Here is an 18,107-nt window from a genome sequence, read left to right as displayed (position 1 = left end):
CCATGGGAGAAATGATGCGGGGAGAAGTCCAACCCACTGAGGAGCCAAGTAGTCCAAGGCCCAACTCTGATACTATGTTAGAGAACTCATCCTCAAAACCTAGGTGTTAAGAAAAGAGAGTTAAGAGGATCTTATACTGGTTTTGGAACTGCTCACAGAGACGATGCGAGACTTGACGCACACTAATAGTTGAAAATAATTTTTACATTAAATTTTAAACCTACGAGGTAAAGACCAGAGCTAGCTGTTTGGTTTTAAAATAATGAACTCCAAGTCAGACATGCATGTAGTATTGATGAATACCCGAGCTATTTATTTATTTCTTTTAAATATTAATTATCATTTTGCATGTGTGCTTACATCATGCCTACTCATGCATGCATTCTAATATATGACTATTAAAATAAAATAGTCATATGAACTTAAAATATTATTAAAATAAAAAATATAAATATAATTAAAAATAATTTTAAATATTATTAATTTGTGTAAATTACTTTGAATGTTATCGCAGTAATATATATAAATTAAATTATAATAATATATTTAAAATTTATTAAAATCATAAAAAAAGTTTTATGGAATGTTATTTTAGCTAGCACATGACATTTTTATCGAGGAAGGGATCGACGCCGCCATTCTTGAGCTCTCTGTGCTCTTCACATAGGGCACAGCAGTAGCAGCATCAATGAAGGAAGAATGTAGGATATATATCCCAAAGGATATGTCCCACATGAATGATATGGGTCCTACATGAAGGGTATATGCCCATATCCTAAAAGATATTGAATGAATGTATTTATGGGTTAACATGAAAGGATTAGCTTAGAATTAATTAGATATTTATGGCTGGAAGTTTGAAGGGCATTCCTATATATATTAGCTATTGTTATGGGGAGTAGCTGTAAGGGCAAGCAAACATCAAGCTAAGCTAAGGAAAAGAGTGCTAGAGAAGAGAAAGGAAAAGCTAAGTTCATAAGCTCTAAGGGTTAGCTGAATGGTTGTTGGCCCTACAAGACTTAACATCCTATTTTGATGCTAACAAACAAGTGGAAATTAACATATTTGATTGAGTGATGATATTTCAGATCTCACATATATGAAAGCAAGGTCAAGTACTCACAAGGATAAATTGAAGCTTATATTTCAAAGGAACATGATCATATGAAGCTTAAAGAATAATTAAAGGAATGGATGATATATTAAAGCTTGATGTCTATGAGACGATGAAATTGATATGAAATCTTGAAGAAATGATGGACCCAAAGCATGGACATACATAAAGACTTCAAGAGATAAAGGATTTAGAATCTTAAGGAAATTTCATGTAAGTACTTCAAGTAAATTCAATATGGATGCATAAAGCTCTTAGAATTAATTACTTGGACCTAAATACCTTTTAACATACTTGGAAAATATTTTTATAAGGTCTGAAGTTGTTTCAAAAAGGTTAAAATTGTTTTTAGAATGTAAAGCACTAAAATGGGATTTTTCCAAATTTAGTTAATTTTTATACATCCGTATTAATGAGCATTTTTGTCAATCAAAACCTCATTATTTTAAAAGGTTTTCAACATGAAAGTTGTAGTATTTCCTCTTAAATTTCGTTATACACTAAGAACATTAAATGTGGAGCTATATAGTAAAAGTTATAATCAAATTACTGAAGAGGGGTCAAAGTTGTTAGCAGCACAGTAATCTGGTCTAGTTAGTCGGCTGACCAAAATGAACTGTGTTCAGTCAGCCGACTGACCAGTTAATAGAACTAAAATTTGGGAGACAGAAAGCACCCAGTCGCCTATCCAGTTGACTGACCCTGCATAAACACCCTCCTAGCTGCCTGGTCAGCCAACCGACCCTACGGAAATTTAAAATTTGGCCTCCAACGGGAAAATTCTAAAAATTAGTTTTTAAAATCTAAATGTTATGAAAACTTGGGGGATACTCCAAGTCACTTGGGGATCAAGTAAAATACTATTTAAAGCCTATAAATAAGCCTCAAAGATCATTGAAATTAAGAACCAAAAACCAAGAATCAAACTAGCCATCAAACTCTGTCAAGTGCTCTCTTCATTGAAAGGCTCTCTTGCTCATACCTTGTGTACGAATTTAACTGAGATTTTTCTGATCTTATTCCACTGGAATTGTGCTACAAATTCTAAATCTTTCAATCATTGAAAGAATTAATCAGTGATATACTTCCTTGAGCTTCAAGTTAAAATTCCATATTGTTATTTACTTTGAAGTATACTAGTTTGTAAATTGTACTAATTAGCTCTTTGAGGAGCAAACTCTTTGTACACATCTATTTGATTTTTATCTTGTATATTGACAAATCCAAAGATTGCTTGGATCGTGGGCTAAGCAAGGGGATATCGCTTAGAGAGGTGCCGCTCTAGCCTATTTAAGGAGTGACCGAGTGAGGGGATATCGCTTGGAGAAGGCCGGCTCTAGCCTTAAAAAAGGAGTGTGTAAAGGTTTGCTCCACCCGTTAACGGAACAGGTTTAGCGAATCCTTTGGTGGTTTTGCCAAGGGTGAGGATGTAGGTTGTGTTGAAGTTGAACCTTATAAAATTTTGTGTTCCTTTCTCTTTCCCTTACTCTTTACTTTCAGTACATATAAAATTGCGTGGATGGTTTAATTGATAAAAATACAAACTACGTAATTTAGAAGTTAAATAAACTTAAGGTTCAATTTTGATTTGGGATTGCGGAAACCAAAAGGGAGTACGTTGGTTAAACCTTACTTTGCGGAAACCATATGGGATTACGTTATTTGGTTAAACACCCAAAAATAAATTTACCAAGGGTTTATTTGAATTCTAAATATTTGGAAAAAGTGATTGGATTTTTATTGAACATCTTATTGAAGAAGCAAATTCATTAATATAAGGCTTGATTCAAATTTACATATCCAAGGCTAACAACAAAAGCTATATTGTGATTGAATGGTTTAAAGTTTGATATTGAGTGGATTGTGTTTATATTCCAAAGAGTGCTGAATCTTCCATCAATCTAATAGTGTTGTAGTTAACTCATACTTGACAAAAAAATTGGTTGTTTGGTTTGAACATTGTGCTTGATTGGTTGGTTTAAATTAATAAGTTGTGTTGTTGATTGCATAAAGGAAACCAAGTTATTATGTGCTTGAAAAATTAAACAAACAAGTTAAAGAATTGGTTAAATAATAAAAGAAGTTAAGTATTCTTAAAAGGAATTGAAAGAATTTTTTTTAAAATCCAATTCTCCCCCCCCCCCTCTTGGGAAGCTATCCTAATTTCAATGGTGATGTTGGCTGCAAGGTAAAGGAAAGGAAGAAGAATGGTATATAGGAAATTACCCTCTCTCTGCCTTTACTCTTTGTTCATCAGGAAATCCCATAAATCCGTTGAAGGAAGAAAGAGACCAAGGAAAAGTGGGTGAAACAATTTTTACAGCTTCTTCGGGTGTACTTCTTGGTTAATTTGGCATGACTGATTCTGGTATGTGAAGTTTATGTTATGATTTATTTATCTTCTACATAAAGGTAAAATAGATATGAAGTTCATGATAATTGAAGATCCTTTGGCTACAGTATATTTGTGAACATTTTCTTACATGTGGTATTAAAGCTATGGTTGACGTTATCATGATCTTTTATTCATGATAAAGATTGTTTCTTTTAACCCCTTACGAATTCTGTTATGGGTTCGTATGAAAATTTGTGTTTATGATATTTTATGGAATCGAATTGAAAAATTCATATGATAAATGATTTGTGAAAATATATGTGATATTTGATAGATTTATGGGGGTTTTTGTTGATCTGAAAATTTTCTTACATGTGGACCGTTGACCATTTTCCCCTGTATAATGATACTAAAGTAGGACTGCTGAATGATATGCTTGCAAATTATTGTATTACTTGATTAATTATAGAACACTCACATGTTATGCATGCATAAGTGAGAGCATTTTACATGAAAGTAAATTAGTAAAATTCTTATATTGGGGAATTGATTATCTACTGTAAATTATGGATAAATTTTTTTGAATAAGGAATCAATTAATGTTTCTATTATGGTTAGCATGTTGTCACCAAAGTGACCTTACTAAGGAAAGTTGTAAACATTGAATTGAAATATAATGTAGAAAAAAATAAAAAATAAAAAAATAAATTATAACAAAATGGTTATTTGAATATTATAGTTGACCCAAAGGTGCACCAACTTTCAAGTAATCATTGAATAAGTCAACAAAATTGAAGAATGGTAGTGAGATTGGGATGTCTGCCCAAAGGTGACAGACCAATCAAACTTTATAAAGGTTATCAATTATGCTTGGATGAGTGAAAATCACCAGTAAATGTAAAGTGTTAGTATATTGCATAAGTTTATCCAAAGATTGAACACAATTTACTAATGAAATGTTTTAAACTCAAAGCATTAATGTGTGTGAGCATGTTGTGTTATTGCAGTGTCTGTTCTTGTTTCATTGCATTCGTTGGTTTCTTCTGTTATGATCTTCAATGGGAGAAATTTCTCTGACTGGAATGAATAGATTCAGTTTCACCTTGGTGTTTTGGATCTGGACTTAGCTCTGCGAATGGATAACCCTGCTACTAGTACTGAAACCAGCAGTTTGAAGCAACGAGCTTTGTATAGGTCATAGGAAAGGTCGAATAGATTAAGTATGATGTTCATACAGATGTGGAGGATAGATTTCGTTTAGCAGATAAGTCCCTTGTAGGGAGGTTAATGACTGAACTGACCACAATGAAATTTGATGGTAGCAGAGGGATGAATGAACATGTCCTTGATATGACTAATCTGGCTGCTAGACTTAATACTATGGGAATGAATGTTAATAAAAGCTTCCTTGTTCAGTTTATTCTGAATTCTCTGCCTCCTCAGCATAGGCCTTTTCAAATTCACTATAATACTATAAAAGAAAAGTGGAATGTGAATGAATTGGCAAGCATGTTGATTCAAGAAAAGGCAAGGCTTAAATAGCAAGGACAACATTCAATTAATGTCATGAGTTATGCAGGTGGAAGTGAAGGAAAGAAGTCAAATAAAAGTTTCAGGAAAGATCCATTAAAGATTGCGGGTACTTCTTATGGCATTGAGGCTCGCAAGAAGGAACATAATGGGCCAAAGTGTTACTTCTGTCGTGGCTATGGGCATTTAGAGAAAAGCTGCCCGAAGCGTAAGGCTTGGTTTGAAAAGAAAGGTAAGCTTTTAGCTTATGTATATTTTGAATCAAACATGACACAAGTTCCTTCTAACACATGGTGTATTGACTCTGGTTCTACTGTTTATGTTTCCAATTCAATGCAGGGATACCTTACGATCTAGAGCGTAAAGGAAGATGAACACTTTATAGTCTTGGGGAATGGAAATCGAGTACCTGTTATAGGTGTTGGAACCCTTAGGTTGTATCTAGAATCGGGTCATTGTTTAGACCTGTTTGATACTTTTTATGTTCCAAATATTTCTAGGAACTTAATTTCCATGTCCAGATTAAATAATGATGGTTATGGTTTGTATTTTGAACATAAAGGTTTTCGTTTAATGAAATATGACTTATGTGTTGGTTTTGGTATTTTGTATGAGGGGTTGTATAAATTTAGTCTTAATAAAAAGTTTGCTGAAACACTCATCACCTTGCATCATAATGTTGGAACCTAACGTAGTAGAATTAATGAAAATTCCTCTTTCTTGTGGCATAAAAACTAGGTCATATATCTAGGAAAATAATGGAGAGATTAGTAAAGGATAGGGTTTTATCAAACCTTGATTTTACTGATTTTGATGTATGTGTTGATTGCATTAAAGGAAAGCAAACTAAATATACAAAGAAATGAACCACAAGAAGTGGAAATCTACTAGAAATTGTTCATATTGATATATGTGGACCTTTTGACTGACCGTATTTAGGTGGAGAAAAATATTTTATCACATTTATTGATGATTTTTCACAATACGATTATATTTATTATTGGCATGAAAAGTCTCAGGCAATAGATGCTTTAAAGGCATATGTTGCTGAAGTGGAGCGACAATTAGATAGAAAAGTGAAGATCATCAGATTTGACAGAGGTGGTGAGTATTATGATAGGTATGATGGGATAAAACAATGTTCAAGACCATTTGCTAAATTCCTAGAACAGCATGATATTTGTACTCAGTACACAATGCCGGGTACACCTCAGCGGATAGCGTGACTGAAAGGCGGAATCGTACTCTATGGAAATGGTTAGGAGTATGTTGATTAATTTCTCAGTACCCATTTCATTATGGATGGAGGCCCTTAAAATAGCAGTGTATGTGCTCAATCGGGTTCCTAGTAAGGCAGTTCAGAAAACTTCTTTTGAATTGTGGACGAGAAGGAAACCGAGTTTAAGACCCTTTCATGTTTGGGGTTGTCCAGCAGAGATTAGAGTCTATATTCCAAATGAAAAAAAATTGGATTCTAGGACTGTGAGTGGGTACTTTATTGGATACCCAGAAAAGTCTAAAGGGTATAGGTTTTATCGTCCTAACCATAGTATGAGAATAGTAGAATCCGGTAATGCAAAGTTCCTTGAGAATGGTGAAGTTAGTGGGAGTGATGTATCACATAATATGGTCATTAAAGAAATTTGGGTTCTTATCCTGATATGTAGACCTTTGGCAGATATTTTTGTTCCTTTAATTGTTGAATGGTATGATAACATTGAACAACGATCTAGTGGTGGATCACTTCGTAATGAAAATGTCACCATTGAGCCAATTGCAAAACAATCACAAGAAATAGTATTAAGAAGATCTCAAAGAGTAAGGTAACCAACTATTTTTGATGATTATTTAATATATCTGCAAGAGGCTGATTATGATTTAGAAACTAGTAAAGATCCAGTTACGTTTTCACAAGCCATTGAAAGTAATGATTCTAAAAAGTGGATTAATGCCATAAATGATGAGTTAAAATCTATGGAACAGAATAAATTTTGGGACATCGTTGATTTTCCTGAAGGGTTTAAAATAGTTGGGTGTAAATGAGTCTTTAAGACCAAACACGACTGTAATGGCAACATTGAACGATATAAAGCTAGACTAGTAGCAAAGGGTTTCACTCAAAGGGAAGGTGTTGATTATAAAGAGACATTTTCTTCTGTATCTAAAAAGGACTCCCTTAGAATAATAATGGCTTTAGTGGCTCATTTTGACTTAAGAGTTGCACCAAATGGATGTGAAAACTGCATTTTTAAATGGGAATTTAGATGAAGATGTGTATATGGATCTTGAAAGTTTAATGATTAAAGGAAAGGAGCATATGGTTTTAAAATTAAAGAAATCAATATATGGACTGATGGGGAATGGCATGCGTTACCGCTTCCTTTGGAAGATGTTCTAATATGTGGACGACCTCCAAATTTCTACGTTCTTCGCTGACACGATGACCACCTTTCATTCGCCAACATAGTGACACGTGGATGGCCCCCAGATGTCCACATATACTTGAAGACTTTACGGAAATACTTGAAGATTTTTTAGCATAAAGTAGCTCGAGTTGTGAATTTGCAATTCCAAGATCAAGATCCTCGTGGGCCCCACATGGACCTATCGGGCCCCACACGGCTCATCTAGGCCCCACATAGCTTGGACCTCCCTTTTGAATTTATTTTATTTAATTAATTGCATCATGTGTTGTTAGGTAATTAATTTGTGAGAGGATTGAGTGATTAATAAGTTTTAATTGTGAACATTAAAGTGAGTCATCCTCCATGCCTGTATGGGGATGTTTAGGTCATTTTATTATTAGAACTTTATTTTCCCTATATATATATCCTATTGTAAATTCTGGAAGAGGGAGCCAAGTTTTCTTATTGAATGAAAAAGGTTCTTCCTTTGTGAAGCTCTTGAAGCTTTGTTCTGATCCTTACGATTGAGTGGTGAGAGGCTATGACGTTCTCCTCGGAGATCAGTTAGTGTGAGACCAACAACCTATAAAACATCTATCTATCACAATCCATCCATCACATCTACACCATCTCAAATCATCTCATGCCATCCGCACACGACGAACAACAAGCAACAACCTTTACACCGGTTCACCACGATCTTGACGGATTCCCTGATGTGATTCATATTCATTGATCATTGGTAAGTTATTCAGAGGATCCACATGGTAAAAGTCATCCCTACCCATCCATAACTTTGTTTATCATATTTTTTTTAAGATTACATAAACCGTAGTTTTGTATAACCACATAAAAATCCCGTTTTTAAACCGACCCTTCGCTGCACAGTCGCCTGACAGTGTCCATCTTCCGACTTGATGTGCAATTTTAACTATCAAGACCTTCTCATCTTCAAAAACCTTAAAAACAAAAGTTGTGTAAAATTTTCTTAGCTTTCTTTTGACACCCAGATCACCTTATTTTGAGTTTTTTTAGCGAATGTTATGCCCCAAATAGAAAAAGGTGTTTGCGGCTGAAAATCCTTTAGCTACTCTTGAGATTCCCCAAATTTCTCAGTTTAAACATATATTTGAATGTCAACCATGGGAATATGATTGTGGTAGCTTATAATTATCTTCTTTAATGATTGAAAAGCATGTTCATGGCATATAACTTGATTATCTTGTGAAAAAACCACCCGCGACTGAATTTCAATCTAATTATATACCTTCTTTAAAAAAAAAAAAACCTTAGACCAGATGATAAAGCATGATTTATTTTGTTTATGTTGGTTGATTAAATTCTGATTTTAAAGTGTTTATCATGTGTGTGTTGATTGAGGGTTGAATATAAGTAGGACTAGGTCACCCAGCCCTGTCGTGCACCATCTGAGCATAAACAACTACGCTGTACCATCTTGTCATGCACCATCTTGGTATCAGAGCCTAGGTTAGAGCCTAAATTAGAGCCTAGGTTTAGAATAGGCTGAACCCTCAAAGCTCATCCTTCTTTGGTTGAATTGACCTCCCCAAGTTGTTGTTGTAAGAAACCACCCTTGTGGTTATGATTTAATGGCAACTAGAGCTGGTAACCGTTACCTAGGTTGTAGGAGTTGAAAGAGAACTACCTATGCCTCCTAGAGAAAGACCTCCTCTTCGTCCAAAAAGGCGAGTGAATTGTCAAGATGATATTGTAGGAGACCACCATGTCATGAGCCCTATGTCCAACATTGGGATAATGAGGACTATGGCGTTGATGACCTTCATGTTAGGAGACCTTACTGTAGGGACCATCGAATCCTTACAATGATGAAATGAGGATAGAAGCCCCCACCTTTGATGGACAAAAGGATCCTAAAGTCTTCTGAGATTGGTTGACTGGAATGGATGCCTATTTTGATTGGTATAAGATGCATGACTCACACCGAGTGAGGTTTGCAAAAATGAGACTAACCGAGCAAGCCAAACTCCACTGGATAAACGTTGATAGGCAAGAAGCGAGGTTAAACCATAGATTCATTGAGCATTGGGATCTAATGAAGGATAGATTAAAGGAGAAGTATGAACCCCTTAGTTATAGAGAGCACCTTATTGGTCAACTTTACAGTTTGCATCAAGGTAGTATGACTGTTTCAGAATATATGAATCAATTCGATAAGCTGACCGTAAGATGTGGTGTCTATAAGACTAATAGTCAACAGACCTCCCAATTTTGTCTAGGACTAAAACCTGAACTGAGGAGAAAACTGTTCCCATATCATATATGTTGACTCTATGAGTCTAATCCTGTTTTGATAATGACAAATCATTTGGTATTTGATCTGTGCATAGAGATTGTGAATAGGAACAATATTTAGCATGCACGGAAGGCTAGCAAGTCGTGGAAGCCATGAAGATTAAAGAATATACATCTTGGCACAATCCATGGAACTAAAAGAGTTGAAGAATGAAGATGCAAGCAGCAAGTTCAAGATCGTCATGAGAGTGAGTATTTAGAACTAATGTATTCACATAATTCATATGATTTAATTTGAGGCTCAAAATATACCCTAGACTGACCTTAGGACTCATGCATCTCATGAACATCATTTGAGGATATTTATGGACTTAGAGATATTTTTAAAACCCTTAAAAATATTTTATAAAAGAGTAAAGAAAGAGAGCAAAGCAGATTTTTGAAACTAAAAAGGAAAAATCCAGAAAATGAACTGTTCAGAAGACCGAACTACACGTTTAGTCATCTGAAGATTTAACTTCAGAAGACTGAAGTTAAGCTCAGTCGTCTAAAGAATTTATTTAGATGACCGAAGATTAAGATCAGTCATCTGAAGAATTAATGGTGAAACACGAAACCTCGCGGAAGCACATCAAAAGACTGAACTCAGACTTCAGTCATTTGAACCCGACACTTCAGCAGACTGAACCCCAACTTCAGTCTTCTGACCCTGTGTCCAGGTTAATTTTTTGAAACTCTAAGGAACTTCAGTCATCTAGGCTCTAACCCTCAGTCGTTTGAACCTGTGGGAAAGTTAAAAATTTGATTTTTAATGAGAGAACACCTGAGCTATTTTTTGCATCAAGTTGATCCAACTGTTAGAAGTTATCCTAAGGGCGAGGTTACCTATATAATTAACATCTAAACCCTTATGCCCCCAAGAAGTGAAGAGAGAACAAACCTTTGGCATATGATTGAGCATATTGTAAGATTAGCACAACTTTGGGAAACACACTGCTGAAACTTTTTCTTGGGATTTCAAAGTTTATATGTCGAATTTGAGCTAAGGCTATCTAGATTTTCAAAAGGCAATCTAGCAATCATTGTGCTTTCATTTTGGTATTGAGGTTTGGTAAATCGATCTGCTCATTAATATTTATTCTTATAGAGTTTTTCATCTAAACTGATTTGCTTGTTGATATTTATTTTTCAAAGAGGTTTTCATCTCAAAATCCATTATTGAATATTTGTTGAGAGGTTGATCTTGAGTGTGCATATATTAAATCTTTTTTATAAGATCACTACTTGAGAAAAGCTTTAACCATTGGTTAAATATTTTTGATTCAAGTGAGTTTTTATTTAAAGACTTGATATTTTCAATATTACAAAACTACTTGATTGAATATCTTTAGTGTTCATAACTATATATATTATCGAGGGATATTTTCTGAAAAAATATTATATTAGGTTTTGATCTTTGGTAATCATATATATATGCATGTTACAAAGATCATATTGTGTTTGAATATTTTGAAAAAAACTTGTTGTTTTTTATCGTTATAATATTAAAGACAAATTTTTTGATAAGTTCACATTTGATATTCGTGCATTTAGCAAGTTGAACTAGAACCCTAATTTCTCCAAAGCTTTTACTTATATCATTACTTGGGAAATTTGATAAAAGGGAAATTGGTTGAAACATATCATTCATACAACGACTGTATCATTACATACATACTAAGATTGAAGTTTCATCATATGGATATGTTTTAGGTTTCAATTGTACTCACTAGCTTTGTTAGAAGCGAATCTTGAGTTGTTTTGCAGATTCGACATTATATATTGTAATCGCAGTTCGGGTTGTGAACCAGGTGAGGAGGAAGCTATGCCTATTGTAAGTAGGAGATGTAAAGGAAGCTTCGTCCCAGTTAACGGAGCAGGGATATAGTGGAATCCTTGAGTGGGTTGCTTATGGTGAGGAAGTAGGCCGGGTTGAACGAACCTTGTAAAAATTGTGTTTGCCTTCTCTCTTCCTTTACCCTTTTTATTTTCTACAATGCATTTCAATATCTATCTTGCATGTGAATGTTGAATAACCCCATATGCACTTGATAATTAATTGGGTGAAAAGAATTCATTGGTATAATAATTTAAATCAGTCTTAAAATCCTATGATCAATTAATTAAATTTAGAAAAAGGGATTAAGTGGTAAATAATCTGAAAGATTTTGAAAATACCCAATTCACCCCCTCTTGGGATTATACCTAAATTAACATTTGGTATCAGAGCGGGTTTACATAGACTTAATTGTTCATTTGTAAAAAGATCACATGACACACATCGGTGTAACTCCATTCAATGAGGGACACTCATCCACTAGACAACCAATTTTCTGTGGTGTAAATTACACCTATTGGAAACGTAGGATGAACATATACCTGTTAAATGTAGAGTAGAAGGTATGGAAAATAGTTACCAAGGGAAATCATGTTCCCATGAAAGTAATTGATGAGGTAAATGTACCTAAAACTGAAGATGAGTATACAGAGGAAGACTGGAAATCGGTACAAATAAATGCTACTGCGATGAACTTGCTTTTCTGTGCACTAGATGTAAATGAATTTAATAGGGTAATGACATGTAACTCTACTAAAGAGATTTGGGAAAAATTAGAAGTTACATATGAAGGTACTAAGGAAGTAAAAGATAGTAGGATAGACATGCTCACCAGTGAGTATGAAGCATTTAAAATGACTACTGATGAATCTATTCAATCCATGTAAACTAGATTCACATACATCACAAATTCATTAAATGTGCTTGGAAAATCTTACCTTACTTATGAGTTGATCAAGAAAATACTCAGGGGATTACCACCAGTTTGGGAAGTGAAAGCTACGACAATAGCATAAGGAAGAAATCTCAAGGAGATTTCGATTGACAAACTAATTGGATCGCTCATCATTTATGAGCTTGCAATAAATGAGAGGAAGAATGAGCAAAGTAAATCAAAGAAAGCCACAACACTTAATGTAGATACTTGAACCCGTAAATAAGGAAAATACGTAAGAAACACAATAAAGGGGAGTTATACAATAGGGTTCATCAACGAGGGCAGCAAGTTTGTCGACGAAGTCCCTTCAGTGTCTCGTCGATGAGGAAATACCGAGCGGGTTAGAGAAAATATCCGAATGAGGTTCATCAACGAATACGCCGCCTCGTTGACGAGTTTGACTCGGTCAAGGGTCCTATAAATATCCATTTTGGTTGCTTAAAGGCTAAGTTTCTCCCAAAAGATCTCTCTCTCTCTCTCTCTCTCTCTCTCTCTCTCTCTCTCTCTCTCTCTCTAACATGCGGTTTTTTTTTCTCTCTCTCTATGATCCTTCGCCATTCGATGTCCGTTTCTAAAAACGGAGGTTCCTACGTGGATCAGGGAAGGAAGCTTTACTACTCTAGTGGATTAGATTGTCCTTTCGTGGATTTTTGGGTTTTCCTAAAAATCGAGGTAAGGATCTAATTCCGATTTTGATTAGATAGCTGTATAGTAGTTGAGATTATAGGGAAGTAATGTTCTATTGTTTTTAGGTTTCGAGGATTCTGGGTCGTTGCTTTGAGCCGTTTCATAAGAGTTTCTACTTTCGGGTTTAAGGTAAGGGAATTTGTTTACAACAGTATTTTTGAAAAAACTAAACCACTCAAAAGATAGTTTATGTTTATATGTCTGATATGACTACTCATTTACTAAATTTCACTAGGTAAAAATGTCGGTTTTGCGATTTTACGATTTCTGGTAAAAATATGGATTTTGGCATATGATCTCCAAAATTTACAAAACATCCTTATTTGTACTAATATTATTGTGGGAGATGCTTGAATCCGTTATTTCTTATTTAAATGATGTTTACTGTATTATGTACTATATAGCGGGCTTTTGACCAAATTAGTGTGACATGTGCATAGAAATGAAATATGAGAATCTTTTACAATACTTATATAAACTCTGGGAACTGGAGTTCCATTTTGCTATACTGAAAATGTGGAAAAAAGGTGCCAGTTATATACCGAGCTATGAATGTGGAAAGGGTAAGCCAAGAGGATGTGTGTCGGTTTATGCCCGAAATGATTATATGAGTTGTGAAAATACTAGAAATGCACTGGTTAATATGTTTTTGTTATAAATTGTATATATGAAAAATGGAACTACAGCTTGCTACCAAAGGAGTTGAAATATACTTCAGTCTATAGGGGTTGAAAGACACTTCGGAAATAAAAGGTCCGGTTCCGTACCTAGTAAAGTACAGTGCAATCACACATGTGAATCAGTGTGGGTACATAAGATAGTTGGCTTGTAGGAGTTTGTAATCACTGGTAAAATAATGGACCAGGGGAGGCAGTTGGACTATAGAATATATGCTCGACAATGTCTGCACAAACAGGGCATGTTAGAGTCATCAGTGCATAACCCATGCCATGGGGTAAATAGGCGTAATTATGTCATACCAAGCTGGTTGTTGTTCTAATAATCATAGACCTGATTTAAAGGCTTTTATGGAAGAAATATATCGTATTTATGTTACTATACCTGTTGCACCACCAGATTGAAAAATTGTTGTATGTAGTGAATTTGATTAAAATGAGCATATGCAGTCACACACTGTTGTAATACATTCTGCTTTACTGAGGAGTGTCTCACCCCGTTATACAACCTTTGTTTTCAGGTTCATTTGGACGTCGGTCCTAGTCGCTTAAGGGACTTGGAGAATTGTTTTTGGGTCATAGCATACATAAGTGGACTATGTGTATATTGAACTTGGTTGGATCTTTTTTTTGGGGTTGTAATAATAGGTTACTTTCTAAGTCTGGATAAATGTATTTGAGGATACAGTAGTAAACTATGGTATATGTCTATTAGAAATCCCAATGAATGTTTATGTTTTTCCGCAACATTTGCATTCCAGTTATGTACGAGTTACACCCGTATGTCCTTGTTTAGGGCGGGTTGTCTATGTATATTGAATAGGTACAAGTATTTTGTATGAGTGAGTGACATCTGGGTCCATATAGAGGGCCGGTATGTTACACTTAAGGCATTATCTCACTGCTCCAGTGAGGGAAGTGATTGAGAATCGAATGACAACATGGCACTTGTCACCAAGAGATTTGGAGAGTTCATGAGAAAGACCAAGAAATGCACCAGAAAATTCAAGAGCTCAAAAGCGGAAAAAGGAGAGTCAAGCAGAAGGAATCAAAAGGATGATCCTCCCATGTGTTATAACTGTAGAGAATTTGGACACATCAAGTTGGATTGTCCCCAGCTGAAGAAAGGGTCTAAGAAGAAGAAGAAGAAGACTCTAAAAGTGGGCTGGGACACACACAATACCAGTAGCTCTGAATCTGAATCCAGTGATGACGAGATGGAAAAACTATGTCTGATGGCACATGATGACCATGAGGTACAATCATTTTGTTTTGCTTCATCTTACTATTCAAGTGATTCAGAAAATGAAAATAGCATGCTTTCGTATGATTGATTGCATCAGGAATATTTGTACACCCCTAAAATGCTTAAGAAAATGAATAAGAAAAATTCTGGTTTGAAATTAAAATTGAAAGAATTTTCAAAGTTAGTTGAACATCAAAATGAATCTCATGCACCTCTCATGAAAGACAAGGATTTGAAAATTGAAGAGTTAGAAAAGAATTTGAAAGATAAAACTAAGATTATTTGTAAATTTACTGAAGGTTAAAATAACTTTGAAAAACTCCTAGGATCTCAAAGAAATTCCCTAGAGAAGGAAGGTCTTGGTTTTAATGGGAAGGAGAATCTAAAACAGAAACATCTCTACATGGGATATTTTGTAAGAGAGTCAAAATTGTATGTTCCAACTAAAGACTGTCATTGAAATATTACATGTTTTAAATGTAAGAGGTTGGGTCACGTAAAATTTGATTGTCCTTCAAAAAATAAAGATGTCAAACTTAAGAAAGTCTAGAAAGTTAAAGGAGAATCTAGTACTAACCCCTATGGACCCAAGAAAATCTAGGTACCCAAAGTAGTTATCTGATTATGTCCTGCAGATGTGGTTGAGATTGTCCTCCTCGAAGAAGAAGTGGTATATGGACAGCGGATGCTCGCGACACATGATAGGAGATAAAGTTAAATTCGCATCTATCATATCCAAAGATGAAGGATTCGTTACATTTGTGGATAACTCTAAAGGTAAAATATGTGGTGTTGGTAAAGTTGGTAAGGAACCTTTACTTGTCATTGATAATGTGTTGTTAGTTGATGGATTGAAACATAACTTATTGAGTATAAGTCAACTATGTGATAAAGGTTATAAAGTCTCATTCGAACATGACAAATGCACTATATAGAACAACTCTGAAAAGAAAATATTGTTTACTGCTGATTGTCATGAAAATGTATACATCACTAGCCTTGATAACCTTGCTTCTCAACATATTACGTGTTAGTGAAGTTAGTTGGATTTGGCATAGGAGACTAGGACACGCAAACATGGATTTAATATCTAAACTTGTTGAGAAAGAATTAGTTAAGGGATTGCCTAAGACTAAATTCGTGAAAGAAAAAATCTGTTATGCATGCCAACTAGGAAAACAGGCAAAAACGAGCTTTAAGAAGAAGAAAGAAATCTCTACTACCAGGCCACTTCAAATGCCACACTTAGATTTATTTGGCCTAAACCCAATTTAGATTTTAGGAGGAAAATCATACGCATTCGTCATAGTTGATGATTATTCAAGATATATATGGGTCCTATTTTTAGGTCACAAAGATGAAGCGAGAGAAAAATTCATAAATCTGTGTAAGAAAATTCAAAATGAAAAGGGTTATACTGTCACTAAAATCCAAAGTGATAAGGGTAGATAATTTAAAAATCAAAGCATGAAAGACTACTGTAATTCATTAGGAATTGCTCATAATTTTTTGGCTCCTAGAACACCCTAACAAAATGGTGTAGTTGAAAGGAAGAATAGGTTTATACAAGAAATGGTCAGAACTATGCTTAACAAACATAAACTACCTAAGTACTTTTGGGCTAAGGCAGTAAATACCGCCTGCTATGTTCTAAATAGAGATTTGATTAGACAATCTCTAAATAAGACTCCGTACGAATTATGGAATGGCCATAGACCAAACATATCATATTTTCATGTCTTTGGCTATAAATGTTTTGTACTTAGAGACAATGAATATTTAGGGAAGTTTGATGTAAAATCAGGTGAAGGTATCTTCCTATGGTATGTCTTAGATAGTAAAGCCTACAGAGTATACAACAAACAACATTAACCGTTATAGAATCCATTCATGTAGTGTTTGATGAGTCAAATCCGTTCTCAAAAAGAACTAATGAAGATGAAATTGAGATAAATAAGGAATTTGAAAAACTATCCATTAAATATGATTCAGGAAAGAAAAATGAAATTAAGGAACCATCTGTTGAAACTAATCAAATTGAAAATGAGGTTAATGAACCACCTAAATAATGAAAGTACATAAAGAATCATCCCATTGATCAAATAATAGGTGAACCATTACATGGAAAAGCCACACGATCCTCACTTAGGAATATGATTAGTCATTTTGCCTTTCTATCTCAAGAAGAACCTAGGAATGTGAGTGAAGCAATTGAGGATGAATCGTGGGTGTTGTCCATGCAAGAAGAGTTAAACCAGTTTGAGAGAAACAAAGTATGGACATTAGTTCCTAGACCTAAGGATAAGACAATTATTGGAACAAAATGGATATATAAGAACAAGAAAGATGAACATAGGATAGTTGTTAGAAGTAAGGTAAGACTAGTAGCTCAGGGATATAACCAAGAAGAAGGAATAGATTTTGAAGAAACCTTTGCACTTGTAGCTAGATAGGAAGCCATTTGAATGCTTTTAGCCTATATTGCTTTTAAGGATTTCAAATTATATTAAATGGATGTCAAAAGTGCATTTTTAAATGGCTACATAAGTGAAGAGGTATATGTAAAACAACCCCCAAGCTTTGAAAACCATAAGAATCCAGAGCACGTTTATAGACTAACAAAAGTATTGTACGGTTTAAATCAAGCTCCTAGAGCTTGGTATGAGAGACTAAGCAGCTTTCTACTGGACAATGGATTTATTAGAGGAAAAATAGACACAACACTTTTCATAAAGTTTAAGAAAGATGACTTGCTCCTAGTTCAAGTATATGTAGATGATATCATATTTGGAGCTACAAATAAAGACTTGTGCAATGAGTTTTCTAGTACTATGCAAAATGAAATTGAGATGAGCATGATGGGTGAACTAAATTTCTTCCTAGGACTTCAGATAAAATAAGAGAAACATAGAATCTTTATAAATCAATCGAAGTACATTAAAGATCTGCTCAAAAAGTTTAATATGAGAGATGGAAAAATACTAGGAACACCTATGAGTGTTTGTTTGAAATTAGACAAAGATGAA

The sequence above is a fragment of the Malania oleifera genome, chromosome 4 (assembly GCF_029873635.1).
Source record: "Malania oleifera isolate guangnan ecotype guangnan chromosome 4, ASM2987363v1, whole genome shotgun sequence".
NCBI classification, from domain to species: Eukaryota; Viridiplantae; Streptophyta; class Magnoliopsida; order Santalales; family Ximeniaceae; genus Malania; species Malania oleifera.
The sequence above is the reverse complement of the archived record's forward strand: the minus strand, read 5'-3'. Positions refer to the sequence as shown.